The 10,463-nt window shown below is 38.8% G+C and overlaps 1 long non-coding RNA gene across 1 annotated transcript; it reads left to right on the top strand.

Moving 5' to 3' along the window:
- Nucleotides 1-9,076: 9,076 nt before the first annotated feature.
- LOC119737137 lies at nucleotides 9,077-10,463 on the top strand. Its single transcript, XR_005272340.1, has 3 exons — nucleotides 9,077-9,752; nucleotides 10,004-10,144; nucleotides 10,342-10,463. It is a non-coding gene; the product is annotated as an uncharacterized LOC119737137 (long non-coding RNA).

The following is a 10,463-nucleotide window of genomic DNA, read 5'->3' as shown; positions in this document are numbered from 1 at the left end:
CTGAACTGAATGCACACATGACAATTTTGTGAACTCATACTTTGTCGAATGATCTGAATGACGGTTTTGGAAAATACTCAAGTCAAGCTTTAGTGGAGTTCGCCGGGGGTAAGTCCAACGTTATTATGGAACTACAGAGGTGGGTGAAAATTTATATTCTCCTCCGGCCAAACAGAACCAAAAGAAGGCAAAACCTCCTTGCGTCGCATATACGAGGTTGTGTTGGGTATTGTTGATTATTGTACCATAAAAATCTGTCATTTTCCCGTTTAAATATCACCTTTTTTAATATGCTTAGATGTCAGCAAAAAAAATACTAATAGTAATGCGTGAGTCCACATGTCGTCCATTTTGCTCTCATGTCTTTAGGCTTTTGCATTGCTGGACATTGTACGTTGAAATACCTTTGCTGTAGGTGAACGCCCTTTTGATTTAGATTAATTTGCATATAAATAACTGCCAACATGTTTACATATACCGTACCGGTTTTTTTGGCTCTTAACGCGACATGCCTTTTTTGTGCCTTACGTATTTTACACATGGTTTGAATAGAGCTTGCGGTATACGAGTAGGCCACGCGTGGCTGTCGCAGTGGGCGTGGTCATACGCTCCTGTGTGATTCTTATTGGTTGAAAGGCCGCGCGCGCGGTATCCGGCCAGGTGCACTGTTATTGATAAACTTTCAAAGACATTCCAACGAGGGAATTTTAGTGATTTGCTCAAAGGTTGGAGTAAACAGGTTCAGATATTCATTAAGAGTGGAAGGTTCCTTGGAATTTAGTTACCTTGCTGTTATAATTGTATTAAAGTGACTGGTTTAAAGAATTAGGCCTTTATGAGAACAAAATGGTTTAAAGCTATTATTTAACGATGATTATATAGTAATGAAAAAACCGGAACACAATGAAATCGAGGAGGAAGCAACGGCGCCAATGGATCTTTATGTCAGAATTTATCTAATGCAATTATATCAGTTGGATAAATGTAGTGCGGCATTCCAATGGGCCAACATACATTTTATGGACTTTGGACATTGTATCCACTAATTTCAAAATTATTTTTCAAACTGCTGTGACCTTTACACCATTAAGTTTAGAGTTTATACTATAAGTTCAAGAAGACAAAACAAATTTATTTAGAGCTGATTTTGTTTTATTATGATTGTATAAATTAAGATTTTAAAAAAAAACGACGGAAGCTCATAATAATTGAAGAATACCTGCTGTTGAGGACAACGATAGCTAACGATAATTCGACGTTTGAGGAGGACACTAATCCCAAAATAATTATGATTGTATTAAATGAATGATTTTGACATTTTAAGGTTAAGGTGAAGGATTAAGGCGTGGTGGGGTGCATGGGGTATAGGCACATGGCGCGCACAGTGCAGAACACACCAGCAGGAGCGTTAGATTTAATCATCATTGCCTAGCATGGCCATAGAGTAAAAAAAAAAACATGAATTAGTAAAATATTTTGAATACCATTTTTGTTTAAATAAAGAATAAACTTCCCAAAGTCAGGTCAAATGGAAAAATTAGTGGCTATTTAATGCCTTAACGATAATAATATATATAAGTTATTTGATACAATTTTTGGTCAAAATTTGTAATGTACATTCCAAGGGTTGAAGTTTATCAATATACAAATCGGGTTTAGGGTTTGAAATCAGTGGGCATGGAGACCAGAGCTCTTGAATGGCACATGAGTTGATGAGAATCTTTATATATTTCACAGGAGGACATCTTTGAAGTACGTTGTCGCCATGTTATCTTGTATATAGGCATTATTATGATATCGTCTTCCCGAGATAATGTTTGATCACGGGTTGGTGATATCTTTTAGGTGAGATGTAGTCTTCCCGAGATTAAAATATTTTTCGGGTTGATGATATCTTGTAGGTGAGATATCGTCTTCCCGAGATGAAAATATATTTCGGGTTGATGATATCTTTTAGGTGAGATGTCGTCTTCCCGAGAAAGAATGCATTTCTCGGGTTGACGATATCTTGTAGGTGAGACATCGTCTTCCCGAGATAAAAATATATTTCGGGTTGATGATATCTTGTAGGTGAGATATCTTCTTCCCGAGAAAAAAATCTATTTTTCGGGTTGATGATATCTTGTAGGTGAGATATCGTCTTCCCGAGATAAAACATTTCTCGGGTTGATGATATCTTGTAGGTGAGATATCTTCTTCCCGAGAAAAAAAAATCTATTTTTCGGGTTGATGATATCTTGTAGGTGAGATATCGTCTTCATGAGATAAAAATATATTTCGGGTTGATGATATCTTGTAGGTCAGATATCGTCTACCCGGGATAAAAACATTTCTCGGGTTGATGATATCTTGTAGGTTAGATATCGTCTTCCCGAGATATTTCATCACGGGTTGGTGATATCTTTAAAGATGTAGTCTTTCCGAGATAAAAACATTTCTCGGGTTGATGATATCTTGTAGGTCAGATATCGTCTACCCGGGATAAAAGCATTTCTCGGGTTGATGATATCTTGTAGGTTAGATATCGTCTTCCCGAGATATTTCATCACGGGTTGGTGATATCTTTAAAGATGTAGTCTTTCCGAGAAAGAAAATATTTCTCTGAGTGACTATATCTTTTAGGGTGAGATGTTACTTTCCCGAGAAAGTAAAACATTTCTCGGGTTAATGATATCTTGTAGGCAAGATATCGTCTTCTGGAGAAAGAAAATGTTTCTCTTGTTGACGATATATTGACATTTATTTATATTTGCAGATACCAAATCAGTTTATTATTTAATAAAAAACAAACGATAAATGGCTGTCTTCCAAGATAAAAGAAAATGATCTCATCAACTCATTGCTACTAGGAAGCTCTGTTAAAATATAATTATTGTAAAAATAAGGATCTTTTACTGAATAAAAAAACCATAAATATACCGCTTGTCAAATAACAAATTGACTTTAAAAAAATAGATGAAACAATAAACCCGATCTTTTAAGGTTTACTTTTCTTGGGGTTTTTTTCCGAGGATAATCGATAAAAACGATTGGGACAAAATGTGGCAAAATGAAATATAAATCAAAAAGTGGATAGAGAATTATCAATTAAATTCGGATAATAAAGATTTGGAGTTTAGGGAGCTTGAGCATACTGCGAAAAGCGAGCAAAAAGCAGTTGTAAGACAATTATAGGAACATTCTTGGGAGGGAGGGAAAATGACAATAATTGTAAATTCTGATAATGGCTTCTCCAGTGACAATAGTAACGCCAGTTGGATAATAAAAAATATTTTAGTTTTAAAAGTTTGGCATTTCACTTGCTGGGTGCTACTCCTGAGAAACATGACACCATTGATGGGTGCTACTATTGAGAAACACCACACCCTTGATGGGTGCTACTATTGAGAAAGACGACACCCTTGATGGGTGCTTGAGAAAGACGACACCCTTGATGGGTGCTACTAGTGAGAAAGATGACACACTTGATGGGTGCTACTATTGAGAAACACCACACCCTTGATGGGTGCTACTATTGAGAAAGACGACACCCTTGATGGGTGCTTGAGAAAGACGACACCCTTGATGGGTGCTACTAGTGAGAAAGATGACACACTTGATGGGTGCTACTATTGAGAAAGACGACACCCTTGATGGGTGCTATTATAACACGACACCCTTGATGGGTGCTACTATTGAGAAACACGACACCCTTACGACACCCTTGATAGGTGCCAACAAATTAATTCAACAGAATTATTAATGTATATATTAATGGTGTAAAGTTGTCCATTATGCATTCCTAAAACATCTCCCAAAATAATCCTGTAAATTTTTATGCGTTGAGTAGTGCCTATTGGAATACCGCCATCTATATAGGTCAATGTACTACATAATATTGAGTAAGACGATACCCTTGATGGGTGCTACTATTGAGAAACACACCCTTGATGGGTGCTACTATTGAGAAACACGACACCCTTGATGGGTGCTACTATTGAGTAAGACGACACCCTTGATGGGTGCTTCTATTGCCAGTAAGACGACACCCTTGATGGGTGCTTCTATTGAGTAAGACGACACCCTTGATGGGTGCTACTATTGAGTAAGACGATACTCTTCATGGGTGCTACTATTGAGTAAGACGACACCCTTGATGGGTGCTACTATTGAGTAAGACGACACCCTTGATGGGTACTTCTATTGAGTAAGACGACACCCTTGATGGGTGAAACACGACACCCTTGATGGGTGCTACTATTGAGGAACACGAAACCCTTGGCGGGAGCGACTATGTTGAGAAAGACGACACCCTTGATGGGTGCTATTGAGAAAGACGACACCCTTGATGGGTGCTACAATTGAGAAAGACGACACCCTTGATGGGTGCTACAATTGAGAAAGACGACACCCTTGATGGGTGTTACTATTGAGCAAGATGACGCCCTTGATGGGTGCTACATGGCCAAGAAATTAATTCAACAGAATTATTAATGTATAAATTTGTAAAACCAGCAAGTTTTGTATTGAAGATAATAATTCAAATTTTCCAAGGAACCTTTCCGAACGGTTAATAAAACACAACCTAACCAAGCAACAGATGGGGAAAGTAATGAAAATCTGCCGCTTGGATATACAAAATTAATTGGATTTTTTTCCCCTAAGTACATACATTTTCCGGTGTCAGTAATGTACGATTTCCGTAGAATATTGATGTATTTGAATCGCCGGCAGCGCGCTCTGCGTTGATTGAAATGGAAATGACATTTAAATTAAAACGTGAAAATCCTAAAGGGTGAACTAAAAATTCACTGACGCGAAATTTAAGGATCAGAACCGTACAATCGGAAAACATTCAAATGATAAATTGAAGAAAATGGCTGTCAAACATTCGTCCGATATGTGAAGGGAAAAAATAAGCCGACAGATCACGGCCTACGGATTAAAACACGAATTTAAGCGATGGTTTACTGCCAAAGATATACTTGGAATCAACCGGCTGGCGAAGTATAGAAGAAACGGAAATACACGAAAGCTATACCCTTGAAATAACCGGAACGGCAAACTTAATATTAATGAACGGTGTTAAGCGATGTCATGGATTGTGTACATCTTGTTACATTTTTGTGTTGAAAAAATTGGAAATGATGGTTTTGGGAAACCCTTATTTTGTGTTAAATATTTATTTCACAACCCCACCCCACCCCAATCCCCAACGGGGCCCCACAAACAATAGTCTTAAAAAGCAGATAACAATGTGTATTGTTTTGAGCAGCAGATGGGTATTTTATTTTGGATCGCGAATCCATGATTTTCATAAGGTGTGTAATTTGTATTCACTGTTAATTTATTGCCTCGGGTGTAAATTATTATTAATTTGAGTTACGTCATTTCTTCTCAATATTTGCAATTAACGTATACTTAAGCAAAGTACGATGTTCGTGTTCGTGTCCCAGTGCGAACAAAGTTCGTGTTTGAAGTTCGAGTGCGAACAAAGTTACACGAGATCGAGTGCAAGAAAATTTGGACGAGTACGAGTAGGTGTTTGGGGTTGAGTACGAACAGTTACACGGGTATACGAGTTCGTGTTCGAGCTCAGAAGTGCGAATAAAGTTCGCGTTCGATCGAGTGCAAACAAAGTTACACGAGTACGAATTCGAGTACGAAAAATATATGGACCAGTACGAGAACGTGTTCATGGTTGAGTAAGAGTACGAACAAGTTACACGGGTACGAGTCTTCGTTGAAATTCGAAGACGACAAAAATGTTTTCTCCATTTTATTGTATTCGAATAAGAACTTTAAAACGATCGAATTCGTGTTCGAGTTCGAGTGCGAACAAAGTTCGTGTTTAAGCTCCAGTGCGAACAAAGTTACACGAGCACGAGTAAGAGTTCGTACCACCACCTTCTAACTTCAAGATTTTTGTGTGTGAAATATGGTGGGGCCATGTGTAGTATAAACTTATTTCGCCGTTTTGTGTTTCTTTTCAGAACCACTTGAATTTTTGTTGTCGTAGTTGTATGCTCAACACCTTCTGCTGGTCAGTTTTTGACTTGTTGACACATGTTGAGATTTTCCGTATGTAACAATGTCTTAAGTATGTTAGGGCCGTGTGTATAAATCAAACTATGAAATTTTAGTCATGTCCATACTGGGTTTTTTTCGTCGTTCTGCATTGATAATCATTGGGGGGGGAATAGGGTCACGTGTACACAACCTTATATTGCCGTTTTTTAGAGATTTCAGCCAAACCTTAATAATATGTCGTGTTTTCTTCTGTACCAATGTGATAGATTTTGTTACATAATTCTAAGGCCATGTGAACAAATCTTGCTTTGTCTTTGCAGAAATCCGATTAAATTCATTATGCAAAATTATTGTAGGGCCATGTGATGTGCAGATTCCTCCGTAATATGTAGGAATTTGTCAAATTGCCGGACGTGTATTTTCATGCATGAAAACTATATACTTGTCCCTTCATCCGCCTTGTGTATCATTGTGTAAAATACTTCGAGCAATGCGTTAACTTCCCATAGCTATTTCAAAGCTGGATCTAAGTTTTCTTGTATGCTCTGTGTATCCCTCAAACCTGTTGATTGTGATTCACTGAATGAAATATTCCCTAGGGACATGTTTACTGTTTAAGTCAACTATTTGGCTGCATTAATTTCCTCAATTGCAACGCAATGCCCATCCCTCTTACAACATCGATATTAAGTGTGCAACAAAGTGGTAAATATTGTAAGGGACGTGTGTGGATCTTACAGCTTACCTCAAACATGTATTGTGAAACTGAACGTTAAGCACAGTAATGGTTTATCCACAATAATTCCGCGAAATGATTTAGTCGCTGATCCTTTTGTGTCGACAGTAATGTCCTATTGACATAGATTATTGTCTGTGATTTGTTCTCGAGTCCAATCCGCAAGGATCGGCAACACCTGTGTTGTGTTAGGGCCATGTTGACAATGTAATCATGCGGGGTGATGACACCTGTTATAGGGCCATGGTGACAATGTTGCAGCTGATTACAGCGTCGTCCGAGTCTTAAGAGTAAAACAAAATGGATTCACTGATTGTTTTTGTATTTAAGTCCCACAAAACCAATGCAGGTTTTGATCGACATTAACCGTTCATTTCCGATAGGTCCGATCCGCAAAGATCGGCAAAGCTATTGTGTTAGGGCCATGGTGACAATGTTGCAGCTGATGACACCAAGTGTCGTCTGTTTCAAAATGGATTCTGTCGTCTGTCTCGTCTGAGTGTAAAGAGTAAAACAAAATGGATTCACTGATTTGTCGTTTTTTTTAAGGTCCTACAAAACCAATAGGGCTTTAATCGATAAGTCCCATCCGCAAAAACCTTGGCATCGCCTATCGAGTTATAGGGCCATGGTGACAATGTTGCAGCTGATTACAGCGTCGTCCGAGTCTTAAGAGTAAAACAAAATGGATTCACTGATTGTTTTTGATTTTTTACGTCCCACAAAACCAATACAGGTGTTGATCGACATTGATCTTTCAATTCCGATAAGTCCGATTCGCAAATATCGGCAAAGCCTATTGTGTTAGGGCCATGGTGACAATGTTGCAGCCGATGACACCAAGTGTCGTCTGTTTCTAAAGAGTATAACAAAATAGATGCACTGATTGTTTTTGTTTTTTAAGTCCCACAAAACCAATGCAGTTTTTGATCGACATTAACCGTTCATTTCTGATAAGTCGGATCCGCAAAGATCGGCAAAGCTATTGTGTTAGGGCCATGGTGACAATGTTGCAGCTGATGACGCCAAGTGTCGTCTGTTTCAAAATGGATTCACTGATTTTTTTTTTTTTGCGTCCCACAAAACCAATACAGGTGTTGATCGACATTGATCTTTCAATTACGATAAGTCCGATTCGCAAATATCGGCAAAGCCTATTGTGTTAGGGCCAATGTGACAATGTTGCAGCGGATGACATGAAGTGTCATCTGTTTCTTAACTGTAAAACAAAATGGATTCACTGATTGTTTTTGTTTTTAAATCCCACAAAACCAATACAGGTTTTGATCGACATTAACCGTTTATTTCTGATAAGTCGGATCCGCAAAGATCGGCAAAGCTATTGTGTTAGGGCCACGGTGACAATGTTGCAGCTGATGACACGAACAGTCGTCTGTTTCAAAATGGATTCACTGATTTTTTTGTTTTGTTTTTAAGTCCCACAAAACCAATACCGTACAGGTTTTGATCGACAGTGATCTTTCAATTCCGATAAGTCCGATCCGCAAATATCGGCAAAGCCTATTGTGTTAGGGTCATGGTGACAATGTTGCAGCTGATGACACGAAGTGTCGTCTGTTTCTAAACAGTAAAACAAAATGGATTCACTGATTGTTTTTGCTTTAAAGTCCCACAAAACCAATACAGGTTTTGATCGACCGTGATTGATCTTTCAATTTCGATAAGTCCGATCCGCAAATATCGGCAAAGCCTATTGTGTTAGGGCCATTGTGACAATGTTGCAGCTGATGACACCAAGTGTCGTCTGTTTCTAAAGAGTAAAACAAAATGGATTCACTGATTTTTGTTTTGTTTTTAATTCCCACAAAACCAATACAGGTTTTGATCGACAGTGATCTTTCAATTGCGATAAGTCCGATCCGCAAATATCGGCAACGCCTATTGTGTTAGGGTCATGGTGACAATGTTGCAGCTGAAGACACGAAGTGTCGTCTGTTTCAAATGGATTCCTGATTTTTTTTGTTTTTAAGTCCCACAAAACCAATACAGGTGTTGATCGACATTAATCTTTCAATTCCGATAAGTCCGATTCGCAAATATCGGCAAAGCCTATTGTGTTAGGGTCATGGTGACAGTGTTGCAGCTGATGACACCAAGTATCGTCTGTTTTTAAACAGTAAAACAAAATGGATTCACTGGTTGTTTTTGTTTTTAAGTCCCACAAAACCAATACAGGTTTTGATCGACATTGATCTTTCAAGTCCGATCCGCAAATATCGGCAACGTCTACTTTGTTGGGGCCGGCCGTGATGACAATGTTGCTAGGTCAGTGATGACACCAAGTGTCGTCTGAGATGCTAGAATTAAGCTACACTCTCTATGTAATAAGAGACTTGGCGACCAGTTGGCCGAGTAATGTATTTAGAATATAGTCCTAAACTTGTACCAAAGGTTGTCGGGTAAGAGCCACCAATTGGATTCCTTTTAAAGTCTGCATGTAGGGCAGGGAAGACGGGGATTTCCCTTTTTCTACTACGGTTGCACCCGGACCCATCACTTTGGAAAGGGCCACTAATTAGATTACATCCACCGTCTGTATACAGAAAGTCAGGCGGCCTTAGTTATCTTAATTGGCCAAATTCTAAATTTCCCCTTTTCTGTGCATTTTGTACAGTGGTCGGGTAAGGGCCACTACAGGAGACTTCACCTATAGTTAGACATAATATAGTTAGGCATATGGTTGTATCTTTCATTACAATGTATAGTGGTCAGGTAAGGACCACAAATCCCCTCGTTTCACCACAATAGGGCCTACCTGTCACTGATTTGACAAAGAAATCGCTGTTCATAGTCTTAATTGACCTAGCTCCGCTAGGGACACTTGTCTCCTTTTTCGTAAGTCCATTCTCAGTCCCTTGCAGTTAGATTATGAGGACAAGCCAGCCCGAGTGTTCCTGTCAGATGTGGAGGAACCGGAAGCAGGGAGGAGGAACAACTGATGACCGATGACCCTTGCATGCTGAGCTTTCCATTACAGCTTTCTTGGGTATAAACATTAACGATACTTTCCTCTCGAAAAATGTCTTAGGTTGTCCTAAGTGGTTCTGCTTGTTCTGTCCACGATTACCGATATCATATTTTTAAAAATGAGCTAAATCTTCAAGAATATTAATTTAAATTATTCATTTTAAGAGAATCATCACTTAACACTTTTCACAAATCAACAAATAGAAACAGAGCAAAACGCGCATAATTATCCCATTTTGCTTACATGTCTTACTTTTTATCTTCTGGCAGAGATGAGGGTCTACAACTTGTGCTGTCATTTTGGATGAAATTTTCAATCGATTCCGAATCCCAAGGAACCGGAAGCAGGGAGGAGGACCGACGGAAGGACTGATGACCTGCTTGCAGAGCAAGTCTTCACCAATTCTCGAGGTACTTGAAAAAGGGATTCAGATGTATTTTTTTCTCTTTCAATTTTCGTCTTTGTCTCCGGGCATTGGCACATCAGTTTTTGTTTTTTTAAGTATGACTTATCTACTTTACGTGCATCAATACGATAGTTGGTTGTGCTTCGACTGATTGTAAAAAAAAATAGAATACATTTTATTTTTTTCGTTCAATCTTTGCAGATCCCTCTTGCTTCGTGTAGGCAGCAGAAACGGTGACAACACGTACGGAGTGCAGTTGTTCACTAGGACTGGAATCAACACGAATTTTAGCAACACTCCACTATAAGTTTTACAACCCATGC

Source organism: Patiria miniata, unplaced genomic scaffold, assembly GCF_015706575.1.
Source record: "Patiria miniata isolate m_02_andy unplaced genomic scaffold, ASM1570657v1 HiC_scaffold_3, whole genome shotgun sequence".
Classification (NCBI taxonomy): Eukaryota; Metazoa; Echinodermata; class Asteroidea; order Valvatida; family Asterinidae; genus Patiria; species Patiria miniata.
This window is presented reverse-complemented; position numbering and strand designations above follow the sequence as displayed.